This window comes from Ceratotherium simum, chromosome 17 (assembly GCF_057802395.1).
Source record: "Ceratotherium simum simum isolate JZ-2026a chromosome 17, ASM5780239v1, whole genome shotgun sequence".
NCBI classification, from domain to species: domain Eukaryota; kingdom Metazoa; phylum Chordata; class Mammalia; order Perissodactyla; family Rhinocerotidae; genus Ceratotherium; species Ceratotherium simum.
This window is the reverse complement of record NC_141916.1, coordinates 27,222,388-27,236,768: the sequence shown is the minus strand read 5'-3', so window position 1 is coordinate 27,236,768 and position 14,381 is coordinate 27,222,388. Positions and strand designations below refer to the sequence as shown.

The following is a 14,381-nucleotide window of genomic DNA, read 5'->3' as shown; positions in this document are numbered from 1 at the left end:
TGGCCCCTCCCTCCCTCTTGGGGTCTCAGATGACAAGTCATCAAGCCAGTTTCCCTCCTCTTGGGGGTCCTTGACACAGTAGCAGCAGGGTTTGGTTTCAAAGACTGCAGAGACCCTTTGCAGTTCGGTTTAGCGGCTACCCCAGTCCACAGCAAGCCATGGTCCTGGGTGAGAGTGACATCCCGCCTGTCCAATCAAAGACGCAGGTTTCTCTCCGGCCCCCGCCCCGCATTCCCCGTAGCTCCAATAACCGCTCTAAAAGGCCCGGCTTCTGCTGTCAAGTAGCTAGGGTGGGCTCGGCCGAGGCGAGGAGGGGCGCCCGGTGGGGCGATGCGCTCCCAGGTGTTTGCAGCGGAAGTGGGAAACCTGTAGGTTATGGTCCAGTTGTGCCGCGCCGAGGCGAGCAGGAGCAGGGAACAGGTAGGAGGCAGGACTTTTCCTTCTTTGCCGATAGAATAAAGAATGCGTATTTTCAGGCTACTGTTGCCTCCCTTCCCCTTCCCCCAGCCCTGCCTCGTCCTCGTCACCCCCAAATCTCCTGTGGTCGCCGCAGCTCTCGTTGTGAAGTACGGCAGGAAGGACTGGGGTGGAGGTTGTCTGGGTGCTGGGAAGGAGGCGTGCGGGATGCGGGAGCCAGGGGTGACGAGTGGGGCAGGGCTGCAGTGCCCTGGGAGAGGGGACCAAGCCCCTCGCTGTGTCTTGTCAACTTTCCTCTCCGAGGCTTCAGCCGCCCCCGCCGGTGACTCGGCCGAGGGATGCCATGTCGACCCGGCAGGGAGGGTCTGGGGGAGCAGACGTGTCAGCAGCCGGGGAGCCGCAGGTCTTCCTACGTCGGGAAGAGCTGCTCCTCCCCACGCCTGTCCGCACCTCCTCATTTTCCCTCTCCTACCTGGCGTCTAGACTCGAGCACATCCCTGAGAAAACTGGGAATGATCGCGCTGAGCGGAGGAAGGCACTTGTTTGTTCCCTGGCTCCTCGGTTAAGAACTGGTTCCCTTCGGGATTTGAGGGTGGGGAAAAAGCCTGCAACTCGGTGGAAGGGCATTTTCCAATTAATTACGTCTCTGTGGAGAAGACGCGGGCCCTTCTCGCCTATCTGCGGCAGACTGAGGAGGGGACAGCGAAGGTTTCTCCTCTTCCCTCCTAACCTGGGGTTGTCTATTGGAAATCACCTTCTCGCCTAGTTCCTAAAAGGTGGGTTTATCCTCGGGGGATTCCCAGAGAGTCAAGCAATTGTGCCCGGATGGACTCCCAGCGGCTGCAAGGCAGCCTCCCTGGGTGACCGCATCTGGGTAGTAGGTGTTGGCCCAGTGCCGGTTCCTGCCGGAGTCAGATTGCTGGAAACAGCAGGCAGAATTGCAGAGAAATTAGATGCTGCATCTCTCTCGGGGACTGATGACACCCTGCTTTGAAAATGACTGAAAAATTGGGGTGATGGGAAAGAGAGAGAGGGGAGACCTGCAACCTTTTCTCATTTATTCGTGCCAAATCCAGCATGGGCATTTGTACGCGTGCTCGCGTGTGCACATCTCCAAGGTGGAGCTATATATAGCTTCTGCACACCCAGCCCTGTTTGCCTGCTCTGAACAGGCTGCCTTGGCCTTCTGAAGCAATCTGGAAGCACTGAGTGGGAGGGACAAAAGGGAATCAAATTCCCCATTGGGTGAAAAGCCAGAAAAGATGAACTCAGACTGAGGAAACCCGGCATGAAATAATGTTTCTGTAATGCACATGAAGATCAATATTTCTAAATATTCTTTTGAATACATTCTTAGAGTGGTCTTTGATCTTCATCCGTTTCCCTGCATTTTTCAGCTTCACAGTGTACAGATGAACCTTACCAGCCTGAAATATAACACACATATCAAATAAATACAAATCGTATCTGAGATATTTTATTAAACTCGTCAGAGCATAATGGTTTGTTTATGCCTGTATCTTGGTTTTTTGGTAGTAGATTTATTTGGGTGGTAAATTAGCCAGCAGCATTTGGGGATCTGGCAGAAAAGGATCCACCCACTTTACAGGATGTAGAACTAAGAGACCTTTAGAAATTTTAAGGGTAGTGTTGATATATTTCTTTGTAAAAATTTTACTGTGGACCTGGTATTTAAACGTGTGCTGCTGTTTCATATCATATCTGTTTGCACTAGTGGACTTTCTTTTATGGATGTATGTGCATTTATTTTTTCCACTGCCTGGAATTATTTAATCCTAATGATAACTTTTCCATTTTCTTAGATGAGAAAACTAAGATTTAGAGGACATAAGTAATTTGCTTAAAGTTTTCCAAAAATGCGCTATTTTGACCCTAATATTCCAACAACCTACTGTGAATTATATTGCATAGCAGTTTCCCCTCAAATAGAACACTTTAGCTTCCCATAGTTTTTGGTCCTGGTGACAAAATTTGGTCAACATCGATACCAGTAACTATATAGGCCAAGGTTATTCAGTTATTCAGATGCTCCATCTTATTTTGTTCCTTACCCCCAAATGTCTGATTTGTCTTCTAAGTAGACAGGAAATACTTTGCAGAAAAAGACTATGACCTATACTTTTGTATACCCAACTCCACTGAATACAGTCGTTCTAAGTAAGCTCAAAGATTCTTATTGAGGGAGCATCATCATAAGGAACTGTTTGGATGGATGCAGCAATGGCTTGGGGGTAATCTATTTACTGATAGAAGGCTATGTGTTGGGAACTATTTTTGGAAACTTCCTTTGGCTCTATTATCCTTTCCATGAGGAGTGATAAATGACATGAGATATCCCTCTACATATCCTTCCACTGAATGATCCAATTTTCCAATAGAGGTTATGACTATGTACAGATTTTTCTATACATTCTCTCATAACTTGTGTCCCTTGAGACCAACTAGAGACCAAGTTGAAAGATAGACAATTCATATTTCTCTTTGAATTGGCAAAAACATGCCATGTAATTGCCTTATTAAAGAAAACATCGACAATGTCCATCCATTTCCATTTCCCATTCGTATCCATGTCTACACGTAAATTGGCCATGGCCTGTGTCATATCACAGAACCTAGCCTCTCTAGGTCATCTGTAAGCTCTTCTTCTTTGAGTCCAATGTTTGTTTCCTTTTTATTGGTATATTGCTCATTTTTCTTCCCTTCTGATCTGCCATTTTCCATACTGTCCTTCTCCTCCTTGAAATTTTACTTCTTGATACCACAATGATCTGTCATAATTTTTTTCTTACTTTTTCTAACCCTCTGTTCTTTGTGTCCCTCTCATCTCCTCTACCTGCTTCTACCTTTCAAATGAGTCCCCTCAATTGATGACAATTTATTTTACTGGAAATAAAATTCTCCTTCTGCATTTCCATTCCTAATCTCTTCTCCATTAGCCATTCCAAAATACTCTCCTAGTGGAGAGCACAGGCTTCTGGGGGCCGGCCCCGTGGCGCAAGCGGTTAAGTGTGCGTGCTCCGCTGTGGGGGGCCCAGGTTCGCTGATTCGGATCCCTGGCGCGAACCAACGTGCCGCTTGGCAAGCCGCACTGTGGCGGTGTCCCATATAAAGTAGAGGAAGATGGGCATGGCTGTTAGCCCAGGGCCAGTCTTCCTCAGCAAAAAAAAAAAAAAAGAGGAGGATTGGCAGATGTTAGCACAGGGCTGATCTTCCTTACACACACACACACACAAAGCACAGGCTTTGGAAGGAAGCCTATGTGTGTAAATATTTATATATTGTTGTACAGATAAGTGAACGCAGTAAGTCGATTGGGGATTCTAATAGCACTTACCTCAGAGTTCTTTGTGCGATTTTTTCTTTGAGTATTAAATGAGATAATTGATGTAACATTTAAAATAGGGCTTAGCCCATAGTAATTACTCATAAATAATAGCTGTTAGGAGTAGAAGTACTCTTTACGGTAATGATAATTTACATAGTGAAAACCATTTTTTGCTTTCCCCCCATCAATAGGCATCACCCTTAAACTGGGTTTCAGCAAAGGATACTACAATTTTCCAGACTTTCTGTGTTGTGATTAGTGTTTTTTTAGACTTCCTTTCCTCTACCTCCAAATGCCCACCAACTATTCAGTAACTAATTTATGCATTTTTATTCTCAACTCTAATTTGCATCTTTCTCTGTTTTCCCCAATACTAGTTTCATCTGTCATTGCATGCCTGGATTAGTGCAGTAGGCAATTTATCCCGTCTCCCAGTGTATATGTCTCTCTGCTTTAATCTAAGATGCCACATATTATTATTGGTATAATGTATTTTTAATTTTCATGATTGGTTCTACTCTGCTTTGAAACTTTCACGGTGCTTTACTTCATGTCTTGAAGAGCACTGACTTTGGAGTGAGAACACTTGGCTTCAATTCCTGAGAATAGGACTTACCAGTTGTGTGACCTTGAAAATGTAGGAGGAAGAGGACAGGGCATTACTTCATTATTGTTATATGAGTGACTTACTGAGTAAAATTGCATTCAGAGTATATCCATTTAATATTACTTTTAAAATAACATTTTTATGATTATAAGGAAAATACAGGATCATTCAGGAAAAATTGGAAATAAAAGAAAATTTACCATACAGAGAGATCCACTTTCAACTTTCCAGTTTTATTTCCATTTTAAATTGACAGATTTGGAATTAGAGTGAATATTCATTTTTGTATTTAGCTTTTTTCCTACTTAACATACCATAAGCATTCATTTATTTCATTTAATATTCTTACTAATCATTTTTTATGGCTGCCAAATATTCTTTTATATAGAGCCTGTAGATTGTTTCTGGTTTTTCACACTTATGGAAATGAGCATAAGTATTCATTAATCTTTGCATTTCTGCCCATTTCCTTACAATAACTTCTTAGATGTTACCTGGTCAAACATATAAGTATTTCCAGACTCCTAATGCTTATTGCCAAATTGCCCCAGCAAAAAGTTTATACACAAATTGATACTCAGTATAAATCAATTTGGCAATGTTCTCATTAACCATTGGTATTGTGGTTAAAAACATTGTGACTATTTCGCTAGTAGAAATTCTGTATCTAGTTATTCTTTTAGGTTGTGTTTCTATGATTTTGGATGAGTTCGAGAAATGTTTTCATGTTCATTGGCTCTTTGTATTTCTTAATTTGTGTATTTTATTTGACTATTTCTTTATTGAGATATTCATGTTTTCTTCATTTAATAAAAAATCTGTTGAATACTGTGAAAATTTTCCTTACTTTGTTTTTTGCTGTTTATTTTTTATGTTTTTATTTTTAATTTTTTGTTTATTGCAGTAACATTGGTTTATAACATTGTATAAATTTCAGGTGTACGTCATTATACTTCTATTTCTGCATAGATTACATCATGTTCACCACCCAAATACTAATTACAACCCATCACCACACACATGTGCCTTAGACATACAGAGATTTGTAACTTTGCTGTAGTTTAACCTATAAATCTATTTGCGGTAGTATCTCTCATTGCTTTAACACTCAGAAAACTCTACTATGTGACAAAAAATTAAATATAAAAACACACATTTGAGGTGCTACTGTGGAACTCCTTCTTTGAAGTGGGATTTGGCTTATGTATATCATGTATATATCACTGTGTGAAATGGCTCCTGGGGACATATAAAATATCCTCTCAGTCTATTAAGATCCCATTATTATTTATGTGGCTCTCCCATGAAGTGAATAGTACCTTAATTCTTTCTGAGCTACTATTGTCCATTTCAAAAGTGCCGCAGGGCAAAACACACTCTAGGAGATATTAATGACCAGGTTACTCAGCCAGAGCAGGGCACATTGTTTGCACAATTATCTGAATGACTCAGGCACTAAATCTGCTTTTGCCAGGATTATCCAGATGGTCCTTAATTCACTGAATAATTGCTCACCCCTCTACTTGATTCTGATGATGTAGACCTGACTGTGTCATCGCTTTTCCTGCGCTGTTTTATTTGTTGCCACTCTTTAAATGCTTATTGTTGGCCACGTTAGTTTCTTTTATGAGATGCACTTTCCCTGGTCCTTAAGAGCGCATGGGTTAAAGTTATGCAGAAGCCCAGCTCCGCCAGTGATAAACTGTGTGATTTGTAGCAAGTTACTTAATCTTTTTAAGTCTTTGTTTCTTATGTGGGAAATGAGAATATTTGGAGTTCAGAGTCCCTACTTCTGTCCCGCTCTCTCGTAGTCTTCTTTTTCTCAAGCACATTCTTCACCACATAACCAAAATTATCCTTCTAAAACCAATCTCATCAGGGATCTCCTCTGCTAAATATCTTTTGATAAAGCACTTTTTTTTTTCTGTCTATAACAATGTCCGGAGTCCTTTGCATTGCACCTAAAGTCCTTTATTAAATGATCCCTTTTTACATCTCTAAATTCATTTTCTCATCATACCAGTCTCTTTCATCTCCATTCTCTCACAAAGCCAATCACACAGAACTGTTTGTATTTCCCCTAATATGTCATGTTTTTCCTCTCTTTCCCCAAACTCCACTCCCCCTCCATACTCTCTTCTCTGACAGAAATGGCCTCCTTGTCTGCCCTGTAACTGATCTGCCTAAACTCTTCAAGGCTCAGGTCAGCTGTCACCTTCTCTATGAGGACTTCCCTGAACTTCCAGGCTGAGATTGGAGCCCTTATTCAGTGCTTCCATAAGAAAATGTGGACACTTCAACAATAGCACTTACTACACTGTATTGTAACTGATTGTTTGCTTGTCTGTTACCCCCACTGTAAGCCCTTGAGGATAGAAACCATGCCTTATTTCTTTTTGTGTTCAGTGAAAGCCCTGACATATAGTTGATACTCAGTAAATGTTTTCTGAGAAAACGAATAAAAGGAGGTTAACACTAAACTCATTTTTAATATTTCAACAAATTAAGGGTTTATATCTCTACCTTGGAAACCAACAAATAAACTCTATGCCAATCTTCACAATTTTTCAAGAATTAACTTCCGGGTTTTGTTGATTTAAACAACAAGATAGATATAAGAGAGGCCTTTAACAACCAGTTTTATAATGAAAACCATGCCTAGGACGTTGAGTAATTCCCAAATGCTAAATCAACAGGTAACTCTCTTTCAAGTAATTCTACATTTTAGAAGGAAGAGGAAATGTATAGTTACATGGGTAGAGTAGATGTATAAATTTAGCTGTGTTAAAACTAAATATTGGCAAAATTAATCCCCCTTTTCTTCATTTAATAAAAGGTCTTCCATTGGTGTGATCTTTGGAAGTTTACAAAGCAGGGTTACATGCATAACCTTGTTTGATCCTTTGCAACAATTCTGAAAGTTAGATTGAAAGGTGTGATTATCCACACTTGCAGAGAAAGAAACAAGATCAGAGAAATAAGTAACTTGCCTAAGATCATGTTAGTGGCAAATTTGGGCAAGAAGTAAGATAATCTTACTCATAGTTGCATGTTTAGTGTGTTATGCTTAGCCAAACCATCTCATTGAGGGATGCTGGCCACCATTGGTCCAGGTCAAGGACATTGGTCTTAATATTAATAATCCACTGAGAATCCTGAACAATCTAGTAAAAATTCACTGCACTAATACCTATATATAGTTTTCATTTTGGTTTTTAATAGTCTGAGAAGAAAACCACTAACAGCAATTTTTGTTTTAAACATACCTTAAATTCTTGTATTTATTTAATTGATCATTTAGACTATATATATTATATATATATACACATATACACACACTCATATTACACTTATACTTTTTTTTACTTTAGAGTGTATTTCTTTTTATTTTTGGCCACAAGTACAACGCCCCTTCCCTTATCTTTTTTTTCACTAAAATTATTAAAATACTTTTTCTAGATATTCTTAATTAAGTACACAAGATCCAACTTTTCAACTTGGCTTAGCTTATATTCTATACAATCTTGGAGAATGAGATGAGTCAAATATGCTTTTCAGAAACAGTGCAAGTGTTGAAAAAGAAATAGGTGAGAAATAGATGGATACTTACCTAGAGCACTGATCTAGGCTAGTTTGAAAATTAAAAATACTGAGGTATAAGACTGATTTTTCTCGTGCAAACAATGTTTTTTCTATAATCCCACTTCAATTATTAACAACAACCACTTATTGAGTGCTCACTCTGTGCTGGGCATTATTTTGAATGTGTTGCATCTGATATCTCATAACTTAACCAAACCGAGTGAAGTGGATTTTATTTATTATTTTTACCATTTTACAGATGAGAAAAATTAGAGATATTAAAAACCTAATGATTAGAGAAGCTGGAATTCACAAGCAGGTTATCTAACTCCTAAGCCTAAGTTATTAATCACTGTATTATTCTGCCTCTCCATGATATCTGGTTTTAGTATTTTGTTAGTGGCAATTTAAATTATCTCCATTGTAGGTAACCAGTATCTATCCCTAGACCATATGTTTTGTTTATGGATTTCTCATAAACAAAATGGTCTTGCCCTACAATGATTTACATGCAGCAGTTTCCCAAACATGAATTAAGCAATAACAATGTGCTATTTAAAAATTCATTATTTTAACTTTGAACTAAGCATCAGAAGTTTTTATGCCTTTCTGCTCTAATTTTACTTCCTGACATCACAAATCATAAACAGTAATTCTATGCTAAGACATCTAATCTGATAGTATTTAATTGTCATGGTTACTGAAAGTACAGATTTGCTATCTGTAACAGGCAAGATTGCCTGCTAAGATATTATAAACAATATTTATAATATTCTAGTTTGAGACTCAACTTGTATAATATAGCAATATTTTATATCAGATAAAAATTCCCATTGCATATATTAAATGCAATATATTTTAATTACAAATCTTTTAAAATACCTACTGGGTTGATTTACTGTATTTTTCTTTTGGTTTTCATATATATTTTAGAGATTATAGCAACTCTTTTGGTACTAGAAAATTAACCTAGTTTTTCCCAAAATTTATTTTCAAATTTTGGTTAATGCACAAGTTGAGTGGTGATGAAACTAAGACATCTGCTTTCAATAAATTGTTGTATTGCTTTTCTTAAAAAACCTTTTTAACTAAAGAATAACAGAAATACAGAAAAGGGTCATCTCAATGAATTATAAAAAAATATTTGTACCCATAAAATCAACACACAGTTCAGGATAAAGAACCTTGTCAGCACCCCAAGAGCCCCTCTTCCAGCCCCTCCCAATCACTAAGACCTTGCTCTTCCCCAAAGGTAACCACTATTCTGACTTCCAGACCATAGAATAGTTTTGCCTGTTTTTGAAATTTATATAAACAAAATAATACAGTACGCATGTGTTTGCATCAGCTTTCTTTTGCTCAACCTTTTTGGTGCAATATATCCGTGTTTTTGCATGTAACAATAGTTCATTTGTGTTGCTCGATGGAAATCCATTCTATGAATACTCCAAAATATATGTATCTGTTCTACTTGTTGGACCTCTGGGTTATTTCCAGTTTTGTGTTATTATTAATAGTTCTCCTATGAGCATTCATTATTGTACATGTCTTTTGTAGCAAATGTATGTGTGTGCATTTTTATTAAGATACACCTAAGATCAAAATTGCCGAGCCATAGGCTAATGCTTAGTAGAACTTGCTAGCTTTTCCCAAGTGGTTGAACCAATTTCAAATCCAACCTGTGGTGTATGAGATTTCAAGTTGCTCCTTAACTTTGCCGACACTTGGTATTAATACTTTTTAACTTAAACTATTTTAGTAGGTGGGAATGTGTGGAGATGGATATCTAATTATGGTTTTATGGTTTTAATTTGCATTTTCTTCATTAATAAGTTAAACACCTTTATATATGTGTTTTGGCCATTTGAATATTGTTTTGAAGTGCCATTCAAAAGTTTTGTCCATTTTACTATTAAATTGTGTCTTTTCCTTAGTGATTCCTAGGCGGTTCCTCACATGTTCTGAATTTGAGCCCTTAGAAAATATTTGCGAATATTTTCTCCCACTCTATGATTTGCTTACCACTCTCATAATGTTATCTTTTATAAATAGATATTCTCAGCTTTAATGTAGTCCATAGTATTTTTTGTGTCTTGTTTAATAAATCTTTATTACACGTCATGGAGATATTTTTCTGTATTTTGTTTTAGACACTATATTGTTTTACATTTTATCTGGAATTGATTTTTGTGCATGATTTGAGTTTTGTTTTCTTACTGATATGGATATAAAATTGATCCAGAGACATTTATTGAAAAGACTATCCTTTCCCCACTGTTTGGCAATGCTACCTTATGACAAATCAGAATCATCTATGGGCAGATCTGTTTTTGGATTTTCTATTCTGTTTCACTGGTTCATTTGTCTATCCTTGTGCCCACACTCACAGTCTTAATTACTGTAGATTTAAAATATGTCTTAATATTTGCTAGAGTACGTCCTGCAGCTTGATTATTCTTTAAGTCCGTCTTGACTATTATTGACTCTTTCTCTTGCTATATAAGTTTCAAAGTCAGCTTGTTAATTTCTACAAAATCCTTGCTAGCATTTGATTAGGATGATGTTGAATCTACAAATCAATTTGAGGACAATTGACATTTAAAAAATTAAGTCTTTCAATTTGTGATCATGGCCTATATATCACTTTCTTTAGATCTTTTAAAGTTTCCCTAAATGATGTTTAAAGGTTTCAGTGTCAAAACCTTGCCCATCTTTTGTTAGATTTACTCCTAGGTGTTTGATTTTTTTCTGCTATTGTAAGCACTGTAATTTCTAAATTTTAGTTTCTCTTTGTTGACAGTAAAAGGAAGTATAATTTATTTTTTATGTTGACCTTTTATAAACTTATAAAACTCACTTATCAATATTAATAATTTCTGTTGATTCTTTTTAATTTTCTAGATAATCAATTATATCATTTGAGAATAATGAGTTTATTTCTTTTTATCCATTCTTTGTAACTTACTAAAATCTTGCCTTATTATGCTGGCTAATATCTCTAGTGCAATGTTGAGTAGAAGTGGTGATAACTGACATCTTTGTCTCATTCTTGATCTCATGAGAAAATTTCTCAAAATTTCATCATTAAGTATTAGATTTTTTCATAGATAACCTTTATCAGATTAAGGAAGTTCCCTCCTATATCTTTTTGTTAAGATTTAAAATATTTTTAATAATTTTAAATTTATTCAGATGACTATATGAGTTTTCTCTTATGTTAGGTTTATGCAATGAATTATATTGATTGATTTTCAAATGGTAAACCAGAATTCCTGAAATAAATTTAACTTGCTCATGATGTATTTATTACTCCTTGTGTGTATTTCTGGATTAGAGTTGATAATGTTTTATTTAGGATTTTTTCATCTATGTTTTTCAATTTTTGAAATATTATTTGGTCACATTTTGGTGTCAAGTTTATGTTGAGTGGACTTATGAAATGAGTTGGAATATATTTCCTTTTTATTTTGGTAAGAGTCTATGGATGATACATGTTAATTTCTTTGTTAAATATTTTGTAGAATCCACTGGTGAAGCCATTTGGCCCTAGAATTTTTTTGTGGCACAATTTTAAATTAAAAATTCAATTACTTTGTGAGTTATGGTACTTATATTTTCTAATTATTATTTAATCTTTTTTGGTGAGTTGTATTTTTCTAGGAGTTTGTCCATCTAAATTTTCAAATATATTGGACATAGTTTTTCAAAATAATCTCATACTATCTTTTTAATAGCTATACAATTTTTAATGATGACTTCCTTTCATTTATTTAAATCTACCCAAGAGCTGACTATTCTTGACATTTTGCAAATATTTTTAAAAGATTTTTATGTATAGAATATAGTTTTAAATATAATATTATTACTATGATCAAAATTACATCATATTATATGTAATGTTCTGTCACTTTTTTTTATCTTGGCCAATTTTTATTTCCACACATTATAGTGTTAACACGTTCTTTTTTAGCATTTGCATAGTATCCATTTGTGTGGAACATAATTTATATTTCATCATTGCATCTTTGAGTTATTTCCAGTGTCTTTTTAAAAAGAATGCCACAAGAATATTATTCTACATGCACTTTTGTAGATTCCTGGAAATATTTCTCTAAGATATTTCTAGAGTGAAATTGCTAGCAAAGAGGTATATCTTTTATAGATTATTTCCAAATTGTCCTTCAAAAAGATTGTAGAAATATATAATCCTAGTAACGTGTAAGAATGTTTGCTTTTGCATATCCTCCCCAGTACTGAGTATTATCAATCTTTCAAATGTTTTTGGAGGATTTTGTCTTTCCAAATCAAACTATTACTAGAGAAATAATATAAATTAAGCAAAACTGTGCACTGAAGACATCATAAAACATAAAATTGGGTATTTCCCTACAGACTGTTTTGTTATTTTATATATAAAAATATTTCAATTATTATTGGAATTGTACAACATTTCAGTTAAAATGGATCCTAAGTTGTTTTTATAAAATTCAAGTGCTAAAAAACTTCCCTGCTGTCGTTGTTTGTTGCTTTAATGTCATAGACTTTGAATATGATATATGACTATGTTTGCTTGTGCGGGAAAGAGTATAATACTAACAGCTTCAATAGACATTGATTTAAATCTACATTCCAACACTTAGTAGATATATATTCTTGGGAAATCTATTCAACTACTGTAACTCTGAGTGGCTTCATTTTCTAAAGTGGGGAAATAGGTATGAAAGTAAGTTTGCTGTATTGTCTGTCATCTGATAGTTTTCTAGGTTTGATTTAGGTGATTAGGCTAGTTAGGCAGGTGTCTCTTCTCTCTCACTTGCACATTTTATGACCCTCTCAAAGTTGTTTGTTCTTCAAGGAGCACAGTTTCCAGACATGAAAAAAAGACCTATCTCCCGTGAATAATCTACAAAGTAGGTCCTTCTGCTAGAAATGGAAATAAATAAGGTGAATAATACTTCTTTTTTTTCTTCACTTATTATATATTGTATTTGTAAACGGAGGGGAAGAGAAAGGGAGGGAGAGAGAGAGAGAGAGAGCATGCACAGAAACACAGATCTACTGTGTGGTAGGCATGGTGTTGGGTCCTGGAGATATAGTAGTAATGAATAAGTCAAAGTTTTCCCTGCCTTCAAGAGGCTTCTAATCTAAGTGGGGAAAATAGAAAAAATGATAATCCAAAATTGTGTGATGAGTGCTTTAATGCAGGGAGAGTCAACATGTTAGGTGAATGTTCTATGCCAGAGACACTTAGGAGAGAGTGACTGGTTTAAATAACTGAAAGAAATCTAATACATCATAGAGTATAAACCACGAAATAGCAAGACATATGGCTGGAGAGGAGAAAATAGTAGATCAAAAAATTCTTTTGAGGTGTTAAAGACTGTATTCTACCCTGGGAGCAATGGTTTCAATTAAGGCAGTGATTTAATCATATGTCTTAAAATGGTTTTTGAGGATTTGATGAAATAAAAGAAAGATATTAGGTATGAAAGGACTTTGTAATTTCAGAAAATGTTAAGGAAATTAACTGTAGATTTGAAGCAGCATATCTAGATAATTCTTTTTTTTTTTTTTAAGATTTCATTTATTTATTTTTGCCCCCAAAGCCCCAGTAGATAGTTGTATGTCATAGCTGCACATCCTTCTAGTTGCTGTATGTGGGACGCGGCCTCAGCATGGCCGGAGAAGTGGTGCGTTGGTGCGTGCCCGGGATCCGAACCCGGGCTGCCGGCAGCAGAGCGCGTGCACTTAACTGCTAAGCCACGGGGCCGGCCCTAGATAATTCTTGATAAGAAATCTTTCTACAAAATTGACAGGCCTATACTCTCCAAATCATCTCTTTTAATAAACTCTAATAATTTCATTTTTTTTTTCCTGAGGAAGATTCACTCTGAGCCAAAATCCATTGCCAATCTTCCTCTTTTTTTTTGCTTGAGGAAGATTAGCCCTGAGCTAACATCTGTACCAATCTTACTCTACTTTATATGTAGATTGCTGCCACAGCGTGGCTGACAATTGGTGTAGGTCCGTGCCTGGGATCCAAACCTGAGAACTCGGGCTGCCAAAGCAGAGCACCCCAAACAACCACTATGCCACAGGGCCAGCCCCTCTAATAATTTCATTTTTGACTTCATTTTGTTATTAGTGTGCTATGAAAAATTCTTTCGAGTAATTATGGAAAGAAAATTAAATAAATGTACTGAGTCATATACTTCCATCTTTATCTTTTTTAAAGCTTCTTTGAGAGCTGGATTTCTGCTAAGGCATGCATATTTTTTTAAAAGGCATAGAAGTTCGCAGATGTCCTGGAGTTTGGATTTCATCCCTGACCATTGCTGAGAACACCACCATGCTTTTGTTATAAACACATATGGTCTCCTATTTGCATGCAATCGTATTTTTATAGGAGCATATAAAAATAGTCATTTA

The 14,381-nt window shown here is 36.4% G+C and overlaps 1 protein-coding gene across 1 annotated transcript in view; it reads left to right on the top strand.

Moving 5' to 3' along the window:
• The first annotated feature begins 286 nt into the window (after nucleotides 1–286).
• The window catches only part of CNTN1 (contactin 1), a 354,640-nt gene continuing 340,545 nt past the window's right edge, over nucleotides 287–14,381 (top strand). Inside the window, exon 1 of the mRNA XM_014786370.2 lies at nucleotides 287–420. The gene's annotated coding sequence lies outside the window, so the exon portion shown is untranslated. The remainder of the gene's footprint in view (nucleotides 421–14,381) is intronic.